We start from the raw sequence: 17,301 nt of genomic DNA, 5'->3' as shown, positions 1-17,301 counted from the left end.
AATCTTGTTGACTATGTTTGTAAACTCAGTTAGTTCTGTTAACAATGTTAATGAACTCTTATACATGTAGTGTCATGTATGCGTACATTTAAGTTAATGTGTCGTTGGTGACTTAAACAAGAATAAGTGACTAGTTATTGATATCTAGGATAATAAACTTGTCACACATGATAGGTTACTTGTATTATATATGATAGATATAATTGTGTTACATGTTTAATATGTTACATGATTAGTTGTTGTATAATTAAAATAATACAACATATGATATAATGCATGACAATTAGGTAAAGGAACTATTAAACCTTAGGTTAACAGATTACTTAGAAAATACTTTTTAAAAATGTAACAGGTCACAAATTAAATAAAATAAAGTTTAATAAGATTGATGATGACTTAATGAGGGTGTAAATGAATGTGTAATGAGGATTAAATAACAATGATGATTAAAACTTTTCTTTTCTTCTTTTGGCCGTCCAATTCACACACACATACACACATTTTATTTTCTCAAAATCTCTCTCAACAATCATAAACAATTTGGTGAATTTGGAAGAAAGAATATTGGATTCTTGGACCAAGCAATAGGTAAATATGGTTTAGTACATATTCTTATTCATATTTTGATTTGGATCAATCAAGTGAGTAGGTTATTATGTTTTATTTTATAAAATGAACCTTGTATCCAAATGATTTGGATCATAGAAAGGGGATGATCAAAGTTTGATAAGTCAAAAGAGTTGTATGTGTTTTGGTCTAGAAGTTTGAATCTTTTATAAGTATATTTGTTATTGTTATGAAATTAAATGGATAATAGAAAGACAAGAAATTTGATTGTGTGATAATGATCTTTGATGATTTAGAATCATAAGGGTGTAAAAATCATGGTTTTTGTGGATTGTGGTTTGAATCTGCTTGCTGGCAGACATTTTGTTTTAGATTGTATGGTTAATAACTTGATGATAAATTTGTGTTTCTGGTAGAGTTTTGATTCTATGAACATGTATTTTGAATCTAGTTTTCAAAAAGTCGAGAATCTTAATTTTTGGACTTTGTTTGAATGCTTTTTATTAATTTATAAAATCGGGTTGCAAACCTGATTTAGAGGTAATGTTTCTGAGTTGAGTTATAAATTGCACAAATTGATGTTAAAAATAGATATGGATATGATTCCACTTCTGGAATGTTTTAAATTGAAGTAGGAATCTAATACAATTGGTCTTGCATCAATTGGACAAATATAGAATTTTTGACAAATATTTGTGTACTGCTGTGTTATAATAGAGATAAAAATTAGATTGATGTAGTGTGTTAATATTCTGTATGATTTGGTGAATTATAAAATTATGAGAAAAATATATGTTATACCTAATACTTGTGAGAACATGTGTGATTTATTTGGTAAATTAATTTCAAGTTTTGGTTGATGAGAAAAATCGGTTTTGGATGATTGAAATTTGTTAAGGATGATCAATATATTGATTAGTTAAAATAGTTGTAAATTGTAATATATTGATTATGCTAATTTGAATTTTGACTTACGGGTCAACTTAGAACTATTTGACTAAGTGGTTAGTCTTACTTGTGAAATGTTAAAAGAAATAGAAGTTAGACTTAGTCATAGAATTGCATGAAAAGTGACTAAGTGCACATCACTTGATTGTTGTTAAAGTTGTGACTAGGAACATAATATAAACATTCTGAGTCTAACGAATTGGTCAAAAGTCATCAACGGGCCGTCGGTCAACATTTTGGTCAAAGGTCAACATTTTGGTCAAACGGTCAACAAAACTCAATTTTTAGTCTTCGGTCATCGAGACTTGAACTTTTTAGTCAACGGTCAACAACTTGGACCTTTTGATCAAAAGTCAAACAAAAAGTCAAACTTTGGTCAAAGTCAACAAAAGTCAAACTTTGGTCAAAGTCAACAAAAAGTCAAACTTTGGTCAAACTTCAAATAAACAAGGGAATTGTTTGGATACTAAGGGTTCTAGGAATCGCTTAGCAAATACTTATAGTGCTTGTGTGATTTAGGCACTAGAACAACATTGACTTAAGAAGTTGACTTTCAATTTGAACCGCATTCGAGGTGAGTTTCACTACCCCACTTTTTGCTTTCTCCTTTTGGGGGGAAAGCATGCAACATACAAACTTTTTGGATAATTGTAGGCTTTTTAATACCTCATGTGTACATTGTGAACTTATACTGAAGTCCCCCATGCACATTGGACCGTTAACAATTGTATATTGGCTGGGTAATAAAAGGTAGTACTACTGGGTTTGACGAACCCCCTCGGGGCTCTTGGTTGAGGGAGTCGCCGGGCGTCTCATTTACTAGAAACACACTAGTCTTATATTAGAATTCGTGTGTGGCAAACAAAACTAACATGTCAGCCTCGGTCACAATGGAACACACACTAATGTAACGTGATTGCTAGTCTAATTAACTAGCGGTATTACTAATGCATACATTATCCATGCTTTACTACTTACACTGTTTACTTACTAAATGGTTTGTTTGACAAACTTGTTTTTTAAACTCAAACCTGTGAACTCACCAACCGTTGTGTTGACCCGTTTTAGCATGTCTTTCTCAGGTGTTTAAGGTGCATGTGCGAAGTTGAAATGAGTCTAGGATGCATGGATCCCACTAAGCATCGAATTATGCTGGGAGTCTTTAATGAAATGTTATGTCTGGGTGTCTTAACACGCATTCTGGGTTTTTAAGTGTTTTTCATAAATTATACGCTTCCGCAAATGTAACAACTTTATTGTAAATGTACTTACCTCATTTATGATGAGCAATAATATTTAAATATTTTCCATTATAAATTGATTGTTCGTTATGACACATTGCTAGATCCTGGTATGTCACGCACCTCACGGTAAAACCCCGTTAGTCGAAAATTGAGGGTGTGACATTTTTGATGTTTTAATACAGATGAAGGAGCATTTGGAGACTCAGAAGCGAACCAACAACTCTATATTGAGGGAGCTTCAGGATATCCGGGCATAATGGAAGAAGCCGGTGGAGGAATCCTTCACTCCATTGCTACCTAGGAACCTGAATTTTGAGGCGTCAGGATCCCAAAGGAATCGCTATGATGACTTCCTCCCCATGCAGTCTGCGGCCATAACATGTGATCCCGTCCAGGCCACCAGGATCACTCATACTCGATAGTTTGGTGTTATTTTGGGATCCCCAACTAGGTTTCTTGATACTGGTAATATCTATAATGCTACTATTTCTATGACTAACCTTGATGCTGTGCAGGATTCTGGTATTAGTCCAATGGTTCAGAAGGAGTTGCAGAAACTAAAGGAATTAATCTCAAGCGTACCTAGGATAGTCCAGCAGCCACAAGATCTCAAAATTCGCACCTCCCATATGTGATGATGAGATCCCGAAGCGGTTCCAGACTCCAAGCATGAAGGTGTATGACGGAACCACGAATCCTGAAGAGCATGTTGCCCAGTATCGCGAGAGGATAGAGATCAACCCCATACCTCAGAATCTCATGGAAGCCTGTTTATGCAAAGGTTTTGGCTCAACCCTGACCGACATTGCATTAAAATGGCTCCTAAGTGTCCCTCATTTCTCTATTAAATATTTTTCTTATTTAGTTAATCTGTTTAGAGTAACACAGGGTAATGATGAGTTACTTAGGCAGTTTGTTAGAAATTCAGCAAGGAAGCTCTAAATACCCCAACCTTGATGTTGCAATGGTTGTACATGCTTTCAAAATGGGTCTTAAGAAGGATACCTCTTTCTATGAAGATCTTCTGGAATCTAGACGAAGCAAGGAACATGCCTTTAAGATTCATCAGATTGGAAGAAGACATGATGATTCATCAAAGGCTATGGTAGTCGACTAGAAGACTCAATACACACTCTCCTATAACACTCACACTTAGTTTTCTCTTGTAATCACTACCATAGTTCTCACTTTGTACTTGATAACTTTGTTTGCTAATAATATCGGTGATAGACAATTGTCATCACCCGTGGTTTTTATGCCTATGATCCTACACTGATCAAGGGATTTTCCTCGTAAGATCCTCGTGTTCATCGTTATTTTATTTACATAATCACCATTGTTGTTCAAGCACTCTACCTCACAAAACCGATATGGTTACATTATCCTTAAAACTGATTTTTGACCAAAACAATTTGGCGCCTACCATGGGGCAAGTGGTGCTTTAATCCAGAAGAATTCTCATCAATTTTCAACCAATACCATAACCAATGGCATCTCAACAAACCTCTTATTCAACTACTACGCTATCATCAGTTTCTCTTTCATCAAAGGCCTCCTTGCCGATGCCTCCTCCACCCGTAGAGTTGGAAAGGACCAACGTTACTGGAAGCAAGACGCAAACTGCAGTATTCCAAGGTTCAAAACCCTCTGCTGCTACCCCTGGGGTAACCACTAACAACGATGTTTGTGTTTTCTGTTCACAGGTTAAGGCATACATGGAGTAACAGAACAAGACTAACCAAAGGATCCTATGTGAAATTGAAGACATCAAGAAATCAAAGAGGCCAGTGGAGGATCAAACTCCCTTGGTGTCTAGGATGTTGGATTTCACCATGGCTTTACGCAGGATGCAAGTCTCAATCAAGTTATGGCTAAGGAATTACAAAAGTTAAAAGATATGATATCTAGCGTTTCAGGAGTGGTCATGCCTATTCCTCAGATTCCAGATGGAAGTCACGGGATATCTAGGTTTGTTTCACCCATCTGTGATGCTGAGATACCAAAATGCTTTTAGACTTCCAACATGAAAGTCTATGATGGCACAACTGACCCGGAGGAACACGTAGCCCAGTACAAAGAAATAATGGAGATTGACCCCATTCCAAAAAGACTCAAAGAAGCATGTTTGTGAAGGGTTTTGGATCAACACTAATTGGATCTGCTCTAAAATGGCTTCTAAGTCTTCCTCCTTATTCAATTACTTCATTTTCTCACTTAGTTAATCTTTTATAAAATTTAGTTTTCTTGTAGTAATAAGTTTGAAAAGTTAACTAGTGATTTATATCATATTAGTCAATCTCGTGATGAATCCTTAAGGGATTTTGTCACTAAGTTTGGTAGGAAGCCTTGGAGATCCCAAATCTTGATATGGCTACGGCTGTTGAGGCATTCAAGATGGGATTGCAAAAGGATTCCTCCTTTAATGATGATCTTGTTATGACTCTAAGAAGGAACTTAGATGAAGTCAGAAATAGGGCACTCAGGTTCATCAGGCTAGCAGATGACAAGAGGGTCTAATAAATATTGGGTGCTTCAACAAAACATGAGCAGCTCGATAAGAAACAAGGATCCTCGTACCAAAACAACAACTCCAAGCCCTATTCAAAACTCAACAACCAAAACGTCCATGCAGTAGAAGAAGACGAGGACGGAGAAGAATACTCAAGAATATCATAGTATTGTTTCTCTGTTGATACTTCTGGGCTAATATGTGCAATGAGGGATGTAGGTGAAAAAACAAGGTGACCAAGAAAGACCGAAAAGACAACCTCATACAAAGATAAATCGAAGTAGTGTGCTTATTGTTTTGGTCAAAAATCGGTTTAAGGATAATGTAACCAAATTTTTTAGTGAGGTATAGTGCTTGTATAACAATTAGAATTATGTAAATGAAATAAAGATAAACACATAGATTTGTTACGAGGAAAAGACCTTGATCGTAATAGGATCGCCGGCACAAAAACCCCGGGCGATGATAACTCGTCTATCACCACTATATTAATAAAAATGTAAGGTACAATGGTGGATCTAAAGATCGGTGAATTCAATCCTAAGTGTAAGTGGCGTGGCTAGAATGATCTCTGCGAACTAGACTGTGTAGGTTGTGTGTAACGTAGGCCGATCATAGCTCAATTAATACACAAAAAATAATAAACTGTTGGTTCAGTCGGGACCGAGACGATCCGAGCCGGTTCGAGACGGAAGGTTTGATAACCAAAGACGGATAGAAACAAACACGAAACAAACGATTTCATTGATAAAAACGAAAGATTACATGCTTGTTAAACACTGAAATCACGATCTATGGCAGGGGGAGGTCGAGCATGGCCTCCCCCCTCATCCAGCAGCCTGTCGGCGTCCGGGAACCCTAAAAACCTCTTTTGTTCACGCCTGAAAGCTGGTATTTATACCCGCTGCCATTCGGTCAGGACTCATTCGATCTAATGAGTCCTATTCGATCGAATGGCAGACTCATTCGATCGAATCAGAAACTCATTCGATCGAATGAGTATCCATTTGAAAATGCTCTTTCAAATGGATCACTTTCAGCGTGAACCACTACCTAGGTGTACAGCATATAACATAAACATTCTAAACTATTCGCCAAGCGACGGCCACACAATGTGCACCAACATATTCCCCCTTGGACGTTGCTTGCGAATTGCTGTAGACACCTCTTGCAATCTTCAGTCAAATCTTCTGCTTTATCTTGATAATCACGTTGAAGAATACCATCATTGCAGCAAGATTCCCCCTTAGACTGAACTCTCGGTTAATGATGCAAAGTGTTCTCCATTGCTGACATCTTCAGACAAAATAATCTGTTTAAAACAACCAACTGTAGAAATTCCCCCTCAACAGTAACTGTATCCCAATGTATAAACTTGACAATACATGCACGCTTCCGCTGCGCGACTTACTATCGGCGAATCTTCACCCACACGGTTACTTCACCAACATGTATTGGGCAAAGGACAGAGGCTTCCAATCCACAGCTACTCCCCCTAAACAGATTAGTTTGTATGCAGATTCATCATCGGAGACAAAGACACATCATTAACTCCGTGATTGCGAACCAATATTCCCACCATTCTGTAAAATCTGATAAAATAACTTCTAAAAACTGTCTTCTTGGACCGGCTAAGTATTGCATTTTGATCTCGGCATCAATACTCTAAGGAGCCACCTCCACCAAGTAAATCCTTTGCTCTGATCGGACTTGAAATGCCTTCGTGAAGTCAACCCAGTAATGCACAGCAGCCCGCTGGCGTCCATATCCAGGTGGTCAGCTTGACCGGATACTTCATCCGCGGGAGGCCGATCAAATCTTCAGTAGAAAGCGTTGTACCAAACCCTTTAAACTTCTAACCTGAGTGACTATGCAGAACCCTTCACGTAGCCTAGAGAATTTCAATTGAGAAATTGGTACTCTCAATCAAAAAGATTAACGTAAGCAATACACTCCAAGCAGACCCCTTAGGTATCACCAGATAATCACAGACTGATTCCCTCCACAAAGCGGAATCCTCACATGCGGAAGATAAATATAACAATGATTGGCCCATAAATAGTCAGATGCTCCTGACTACCCCACAATATCAGCACCAACTGCTGATCTCTTCACTACTCTCTTTTGTGTTCTTCTAGCAATCACCATTGTAGAAGCTCAATGAACAAGGGTTATCCATTAAACTTGTAGACGATAATCCTTCAGGTGATTGTGCTTTGTTCATCTCCAAATTTGCCGCTTTAACCGTTAAACATTTAAACGCTCTGACTTTCCCGGCAAATATCAGTGAAAAATTTCACTATCACCAAAACTTTTCTGGATTGTGATCAACTTGTAGAGGATGTCCAGAAAAATCTTCATCACTGACCCGGAAATTTTGTCGAAAAATTTTATTTTTGCCAAACTTTTTCAGAAGGCTTCCCGACTGATAAAAATGGCTTGGGCAAATTTTCGTGTAAGCGGGCGTTCCATACTCTTTTTTTTTTTTTTGGTCTGGAACACGTTCGATCGAATGAGAACTGGTTCGGTCGAATGAACCACAGATTCGATCGGATGAAGAACTGGTTCGATCAGCCTGGTTCGATCGAATGTGACCCTGATTCGGTCGAATGAAGACATCTGGTTCGATCGAATGAACAGGCTGTCTGGGCGGGAACACTGGCGTTTGAAAGTGACAGTTTTGAGCGGGAAGACCGATTCGATCGAATCAGTCAATCGAATAGGCCTATTCGATCGAATGGGGAACTCGTTCGATCGAATGGACTGATTCGACTCCTTCAACGCCAGCCCAGAAAACGCGAAGAACACGAAGAACACACCAACAGTTTAACGTCCAGAACGCATAAAATCAAGAGCTCGGCTTGCTAGATCGGTTGTTAGACCCTTCTAGCGGTAACCGTGGCTCTGATACCAATTGTTGGTTCAGTCGGGACCGAGACGATCCGAGCCGGTTCGAGACGGAAGGTTTGATAACCAAACACGGATAGAAACAAACACGAAACAAACGATTTCATTGATAAAAACGAAAGATTACATGCTTGTTAAACACTGAAATCACGATCTATGGCAGGGGGAGGTCGAGCATGGCCTCCCCCCTCATCCGGCAGCCTGTCGGCGTCCGGGAACCCTAAAAACCTCTTTTGTTCACGCCTGAAAGCTGGTATTTATACCCGCTGCCATTCGGTCAGGACTCATTCGATCGAATGAGTCCTATTCGATCGAATGGCAGACTCATTCGATCGAATCAGAAACTCATTCGATCGAATGAGTATCCATTTGAAAATGCTCTTTCAAATGGATCACTTTCAGCGTGAACCACTACCTAGGTGTACAGCATACAACATAAACATTCTAAACTATTCGCCAAGCGACGGCCACACAATGTGCACCAACATAAACTACTTTCCCTACAAATCCGCCATTATCTCCATGATAAGTTGCAGCTCTTTGACCACGTGCTAAACTCCATGGACTTGCGAATAAATAGGTAGATTGAGTCTCTTAGCCGTTATACCTGTTCACTACAACATTATTCAAAGAATACAATCGTTAGTGAACAATAAGTACTGAGGATCCTTGATCCTACATAGCCTGAAACATATCCTAAGCATAACTGATCCAAAAGTCACATAAGGATAATACATCCTCAACACAAAAATTTGTGCCCTAACAATTACCCCCAAAATGGCGGTTATAAGTGGATAATAGCTGTCATTTTGAAATTCAATATTTCCTGCAAAATAATAAGATTAGGCGTGATAGGTAAGATGTAATTATCACCCATCCTGAGTTAATGCCTCCCGCCTATATATGCGATCACCATTATTCATTTATAATCACATTTTTAACAACCATATAGGTATCCTTTTGTTTCCTTTCTTTTCGTCTTTTTTTATTATGTCTGCGATTTATGTCTCGTCTTCTTCCGAACAGTCAGACTCTAGTGATCTTCGCCCCCAAGGTCTTCTTAGTAACCCCTCATCGGAGATCTGTAAATTTACCGACCCTGAGATCGATGACCTCCGCTCACTATTTCCGGCCTGTACCCCTTTTCGACCGTTTGATTCCGGTGTCTGAAGCTACTGCATTTCCAAAGCTTGGATATGCTTCCTGACACAACCCTTTTTAATGGCTATTCCTATACCTTTCCAGTGTTTACCCAAAGCTTTTTTACTTTAACCGGTATCAGCTACATTCAAGCAATGCCGATGCTTTGGAGAGTGTTACACACAATTGAAAGAATCATTGAGGAAGAGGGTATCAAATTTTAGGTTATCGAAAATGTGTTATCTCTATACTTTAGTTACCCAAGGCTCTAATCGTTTTGCCTTGAATTCAAAGCCACATCAACCAACTCCCATTTCCAAAGCCACCCAAAATGGTGCTTTTTGGAAAAATCAGTTCTTTTTCGTAAAAAAGGATTCTATCCATGGTGGGTCTGATCTACCCAAAAGGTGGATCAAGAAAGGTAGGATCCCGGATCCATAGATAACGCGGAGAGAATAACATATCCTTTATCTAACCATTTCATTCTTGTTTCACAGTTGATAACTTTGCTTTGCTGGCCGAGCTACCCGGAGTCAAAGAGAGAGAGGAAATTTCTTTCGCTGGATCCAGAAATCAGCAGCTTTCAAGCCTAGTTTATTGAAGCCTTCCAAGAGTCGATCTCAGAATCAATAAGCAATATGTCAAGTAAGAATTTTAATAGAATTATTTGATATTAATTGAAAATAAGAGGGAAGTTATCTTTATGTTGTATTTTGTAGGTGCACAAAAATCTGGTAAATCTTCTTCTCATTTCTCTCTAGAAGACATTAACTGTCTTATCGTGAATAAGGAGACCTCAAAGAGCACACCAGTCCATGAACCGTGCCCAGTAAAAGTCGTGCCAAGTCTGGAGCTTCAAAGAGAAAGAAAACTGCTAAGTCAGAAGTTCCTTTCGAGACCGGAAAGTACCTCGCTTGCTCTGTAAGGATCCTTTATCCTCTTTATTTGCTGTTGTGAATCCCAAATCCTTCTGAACTTATTTTGCTGTAATGTACAGCCCATGGATTCCGCCAAGAGATACTATGACAAGATGGTCAAGTACTATGAAGAGACTCTATCGGAATGAGGTCTATGGCCCTGCTAAGGACAAGACTATCTCCAAGCTGACCAAGAAGAAGAAATAGGCTGAGGAACACGCATCCTCGATTGAAGCTCAACTGCAAGAGGAGGTGACCCGTGCTACCAACGAGTCTAAAATTTGGTGTGACATACCACATCGGTTGGGAAGGAGAACTAAGCCTTCTTTATAAGGATGTGGATACCTTCCGCATCATAACGCGTTTTGGGCGCTTAATGGTAGTGGATGACAGGAGAATTCAACAGTTAAGCGTGCTCAGGTGGTAGTAGTATGAGGATGAGTGACCACCTGGGCAACCAAAAGCAAATCCGTGAGGAGATGGTGGTATGTCCCGGCCAAAGCGGACAACATTATGGTGCAGTGGTAGCTGGGCTGTTACAGATGGTATCAGAGCCAGGGCCGGACCGGTGGTGCCAGGTCCCGCGAGGATGCCGGACCCCTAAAAGGGGTGGATTGTGACATCCCACATCGGTTGGGAAGGAGAACTAAGCCTTCTTTATAAGGAGGTGGATACCTTCCCCATCATAACGCGTTTTGGGTGCTTAATGGTAGTGGATGAGAGGAGAATTCCACAGTTAAGCGTGCTCAGATGGGAGTAGTATAAGGATGGGTGACCACCTGGGCAACCTAAAGCAAATCCGTGAGGCGATGGTGGTACGTCCTGGCCAAAGCGGACAATATTATGGTGCGGTGGTAGCTGGGCTGTTACATTTGAGCGCCAAGTCTGTTCTACAAGCTAGGATCAAGATTGTGACTGAGGCTAATGATCCTTCCTTTGACAAGTTGGCATAGGATTTGGCAAAGTGGAAGCAGGCTCTAGCAGCGTTGGGCGGTGGCGAAGATGAAGCTGGTGAAAGCACGAATACTGCGGCTGGTGGTCAAGAGGCTGAGATGGCTGAAGCGGGAAGGATGCAGCGACTGAGGAGAAGGCTGCTAAAGTGGGCAATGAAGGATAAAGAAGACAAGGCCCGAGCCCACTGTTTTTTATTTGTTTGTGTTTTTATGGATATTTGATGGTTTGTATTAAGACAATATTTAACCAGGGTAAAGGATCTGTGATCCTTAAGACAATTACGAGGGGTAACAAAGGTGGAGGGATACTCTTTTTTCGGGGATGAAGCCTTTGATGCCCCTTTCCTTTATCTTTCATGCACTTTAAAACTGTTAGTAACACCTACTTAACCTTGGTAAATGGTCCTTATTTTATATGGTGAAATCTGGGTTAAGGTTTTTGGTAAGACGAGGTGGGTGACCTTTTAATAATAATAACTTAAACCTTTTGACTATTTGCTTATTGTTTATTATTCTGAAAGCATAGCTGTTATAGTTTAGATCCATTAAGAGGTTTAAGAAATGTTTTTAAGGAAACTTTTAAGGATAAACTATCCATATAAAAACAGACCAAGGATCCTCGATCCTTTCATATTTGAATTAATTAAAGATATAATCTGTATAAATACAAATTGATAAGTTAAGATCATACCATAAGGTCAGATTAGACCTAAGTTACCACAAGTGTGAATGCTACAATTATTCTCGTAGTTAGACTTAGGATACCTGATGCAAATACCTTATCAAAATAACTGGGCTTAAACCCAACAAACTAGGGACAAGCCCAAATAAACTAGGGACAAGCCCAACTACTAGGAGAAGCCCAAATAAACTGGGGACAAGCCCAAATAAACTAGGGACAAGCCCAACAACCAGGACAAGCCCAAATAAACTGGGCACAAGCCCAACAACTTGGGACAAGCCCAAATAAACCGGAGACAAGCCCAACAACTGAGGCAAGCCCAAATAAACTGGGGACAGGCCCAACAACTGGGGGCAAGCCCAAATAAACTGGGGACAAGCCCAACAACTGGGGACAAGCCCAAATAAACTGGAGACAAGCCCAAACTGGGGTCTGTCCCAAAGAAACGGATGTTAAACTGGGACTCGCCCGAACCGGGATTTAGCCAAAACGTGAGTGACGTGAAAACGCCAAAACCATGTGTATGGTACGTCTACCATTAATTCGTAGGATCCTCCATACAGCCGAAAGCAATGAAATTGTCAGCCACTAAACGTGTACTGGTCCCAGTGCCCCGAACTATACTTTGGATAGCGTGCGCTACAGGCGAGAGTGTAGAAACTCTCATGAGAAATGTGAAAACCTTTAAACCTTAGAAGGTGTGATCATCGGGGATCGCACCTTAATCGTGGGATTAGACCAGAGATATATTGATGTACCTTAAGCGTGGGGGAGAGGTGGCCAACCTCTTGATTATTGAATGTAACATCCCGAAATTTCTAAGAATAATATTTAATATATTATTTAAGTACGGTGGAATAGTTTACTTGAGTTAGTAGAGAAATAATAAAATAATAAAGATGGAAGGATAAGTAGGCTAATTAAATGAAATTAATTATGAACCAAAAAGAAAAGATGGGCTTAAGTTCCATTGGCTTTAGGGGGTATAAACACCCCTTAAACCTTAATCCTTTCCATTTTCATCCATCTTTACACTATAGCCTACATCATCAAAAACACACACTTATCCAATTCCCGTTTTTATAGAAAACCACCCATAAAGACACAACGATTCCTAGAGATCTAACCGTCGGATCGGTCTAAAATATTAACTGAGTGTACATGAAATATATATGAAGATTTTCACCGGTCAGATCTTTGATCAGAGATCGAGAAGTCCGGTTTATATCAGCTAAACCGTAGCAGCTCAAAAATGAATATTACGACGTCTGTTTAGCTTTTCTGGAGACTGTAGCGGTGGTTTCCGGCGAAGGAGAGCTGATGCATTTGTATATCGGGACAAGACAGTTCCGTGGCCGCTTGAATCACTCAAATCGGTTTTTTTTGATATGGTTTTAAGCCTCTCGAGTGATTTCAGAAAAAAACTTCAAAGGTACATTTTTGTTAAAAAGGCTTAATTTTCATGAACGGATTTACCTGAAAATTGGTAGGATGATATATTGGGTCATGATTATTGATAAAGTAATGAACTTGATAGTATACGGGTTAGTTGGTTCGTTTCGGGTAAAACGAGTAGTGTTCGGTTTGTGAAAAGAACGGGTAAACGAAGTTGGTTTTGCATGAAACCTAGTAGAATAGTAAATCGGACCTTATTATGTGATAGAGTTGCAAACTTGATGTTTGAAATGGACTTAATGAACTCATGATTATATATGGCTCATAAAAGAAACCCTAAATCTAGCGTATGGGCATTTTAAGCCATAAAGGTTCAAGCTTTATGGTTGCACGGGTCAAGTTTTGGCCGAAAACGGTTAGGGAAATGTTTACGGGCTAATACCAAACCATAAGAGGGTATTAAAGTCATGATATGTAATTATAATGGTGATAAAAAGGACCAAACTGTTCAGCCCGTTCAAATACAGTAATGTAGTCGATTACATCGTTAAGGTCGATTACAAATGGAAACTCGATTACTATGAATGGTTCGATGACATTGTAACTTTCGCACACATTAGATACATTCGATTACAATAAGCTCATTCGAATACAACAGCTTAATTCGAATATGGTCCATTTCGATTACAGGAGTACAATCTTTTAGGGAAAATAATTTTGACACTGAGGATATGTTATTCTTGATGGCAGATCTGGATCAATTATCCTCCTGAAGGGCTTCAGAGCTATGACAAGATCAAGGATCCTCAGTAGTTGGTATTATTAACAATTGTCTCTTGTGTGTAGGTTGTTATTTTATGAATGCAACGACTCTAAGACTTAGTCCACCACCTATTTCGGTACTGGACTTCTATAGCACGTGGTTAAAAGGCACGAAGGAAGAGAGTGGAGAAATGACGGATTAGTATGAGTTAGTTGTTAGTTGCATTTTTCTTTTCCTCGCAACAAATCACGGTGTTCATCTCTATTTCGTTCCTATATTTGACGATTATTATCTTAGCACTAAACCTCACATAACAGATTTGGATACATTATCCTTGGTAGATTTTTGTCCTAAACAATTTGGCGCCTACCGTGGAGCAATTGGTGCTATAATTCATATTATCCCTATCAATTTTCCATTTTTCATACCCGTATCACCATCAATGGCTTCTCAATCAACTTCTGCTTCATCAACCATGCCATCTTCGGTTCCTCTCTCATCAAGAACTTTTCCGCCGATGCCTCCTCCAATTACGGGAGCACCATAGGCTGCTGCTGCTGGAAACAAGAAGCAACTACCAGTCTTCCAGAGCTCGAAAACCGCTATTGCCACATCGGTGGTTAATACTAACAATGATGTTTCTGCTATGTTTTCACAGGTTAAAGCATATATGGAGCAGCAGAACAAGACCAACCAGAGGATCCTTCGGGAGATTGAAGATCTCAAGAAGACTAAGAGCCCAACGGAGGATCAGACTCCCTTGGAGCCTAGGATGCTGGATTTCACCACTCCAGGATCCTTGGCTCAGTTCACGCAAGGATCATCTATCCTCCAACAGGGATCCATGGGTCAACAAACTCAAGGATCCTCGATATTTCACCCAGGATCGTCCATCCTTAACCAGGGATCCATGGGTCAATAGGTTCAAGGATCCTCAACCTTTTAGCAAGGATCATTTATCCTTCACTAGGGGTCCATGGGTCAACCAGCTAAAGGATCCTCAACCTTTCAGCAAGGACCATTGATCCTTCAACCAGGATCCTCCGGATCACATCTTCAAGGATCCTTCAACTCCCAACCACTAGGATCCTTCGTCCATAATCAAGGATCCTTCTTTCGGAATCAAGGATTCTCAGGGGTTCAACATCAGCGGTCCTCTGAGGTCCATGAAGGAGATATAATCCCCATGCAGACCATAGCTTCCGGTGGACCAACTCCTGTAGCAGACGCTTCTTATCTCAGATATTCCTCTAGAATGCCGACCTTTGCACAACAAAGAGGTAACACACGTGATCCTATATCCTTATATGCTAACCGTGGTTCCATGCAGGATGAAGGTATCAACCAAGCCATGGCTAAAGAACTGCAGAAACTTAAGGATATGATATCCAACGTACCCGGGGTGATCCGTCCAATCCCCGAGATACCGGAGGGAAGCCACAAATTTTCTAGATTTGCTCCACCAATCTGTGATGCAGAATTCCAGAAACGCTTTCAAACCCCCAACATGAAAGTGTATGACGGGACCACCGATCCTGAAGACCACGTAGCTCAATACAGAGAAAGGATGGCAATCAACCCGATTCCTGAGAGGCTCAAGGAGTCTTGTTTATGCAAAGGCTTTGGAGCCACACTATCAGGATCTACTTTGAAATGGCTGCTAAGTCTTCCTCCCTTTCCTGTTACTTCTTTCTCACACTTAGTTAACTTGTTCAATAGTCAATTTTCATGTAGTAGGAAATTTGAGAAGTTAACTAGTGATCTATACCGAGTTATCCAACCTAGTGATGAATCCCTTAGGAATTTTATTACAAGGTTTGGCAGGGAAGCCCTAGAAATCCCCAATCTTGACATGACTACTGCTGTTGAAGCATTCAAGATTGGACATCATAGGGGTTCCCCCTTTTATGACGATCTTGTGATGACTCCTTGCAGGTCTTTAGATGAAGTAAGGAACAGAGCACTGAGGTTCATACGGATGGAAGATGACAAAAGGATTCAAGAACGATTGGGGGCTCAGACAAAACAAGAATCCCCTGACAAGAAAAAAGGATCCTCATATAGAAACAACAACTCGAAGCCGTAAACCAAGTTCAACAATCAAAACATTCGAGCAGTTGAAGAAGGAGATGATGATGAAGATTACCCCAGCATCTCAGAATATTGCTTCTCCGTAGATACCCATGGCTTGATTTGTGCCATGAAGGATCTAGGGGAGAAGGCAAGGTGACCCCGAAAGAACGAGAAGTAAATCACCTTCAGAGACAAATCCAAATGGTGTGCTTTCCATGAAGATTTTGGCCACATGACGGATGATTGCATCAGTTTAAGGAGGGAAATTGGATACCTCCTTAGTAAGGGCCATTTTAAGGAACTGTTGGGAAGAAAAAAGTCCAGGATCTAGGATCATGAAGAGGTTCCTCATAAAGAAACTCCGCCCCCACCAGATGCTCAAGTGATCAACTTCATCTCCGGAGGCTCAAACATATGCGAAACTTCCTTCTCCACAGCTAAAAGGCTCGCCAAGGAGACAAAGTTGGATAACGGGGAACGACCGGTTATATCCACCACTTTGACGACTGACAAAAGGATCTTCTTTGATGATGAAGATAAATCAAACATCTAGGATCCGCGCCTTGAAGGTTTGATTGTTACTTTGTTTATTGCTAACCATTATGTACGCAGTATCCTAGTCGACGGTGGAAGCTCGGTCAATTTCATCCAACACGATGTGCTTAAGAAGATGAATATACCAGAATCGGAGATCATCCCAAAGACGTCGATACTACTCTGTTTCAGTGGCGAAACCAAGAAAACATTGGAGGACATTAATCTCCCGATATACATCGAATGGTTAAATTCTTACCAAAAATTATGTGTTATTGATAACCTTTCTTGTTGCAATGTTATTTTAGGCAGGCCTTGGCTAAATGGGATGAAGGCAGTGGCCTCTACTTACCATCAATGCATCAAACTACCGACCCCTTGGGGAGTTGTAAGGATAGATGGTGATTAGGTGAAAGCCAAGAACTATTATTCTTCATCTATGAAGCCAACAACCAAACAAACTATAGCATAGCAACCACAAGAACATCCTAGGGACATGCTGGAAGCTCGGGAGACAGACATTAAAGAAGTATCCTTGGATTTCGAGGATCCAGATGTAAAGGTGTTCCTAGGATCCAGTATCCCTAGCAAGATCGAGGAGGATATAGTATCCTTCCTAAAACGAAGAAAGTCTACGTTTGCCTTCAAACATTCAGACATGACAGGTAT

This window comes from Bidens hawaiensis, unplaced genomic scaffold (assembly GCF_021521415.1).
Source record: "Bidens hawaiensis isolate Kalapana, Puna unplaced genomic scaffold, B.hawaiensis_p1.1 tig00041119_1, whole genome shotgun sequence".
In the NCBI taxonomy this organism is placed as follows: domain Eukaryota; kingdom Viridiplantae; phylum Streptophyta; class Magnoliopsida; order Asterales; family Asteraceae; genus Bidens; species Bidens hawaiensis.
Note: the sequence above shows the minus strand (reverse complement) of the source record.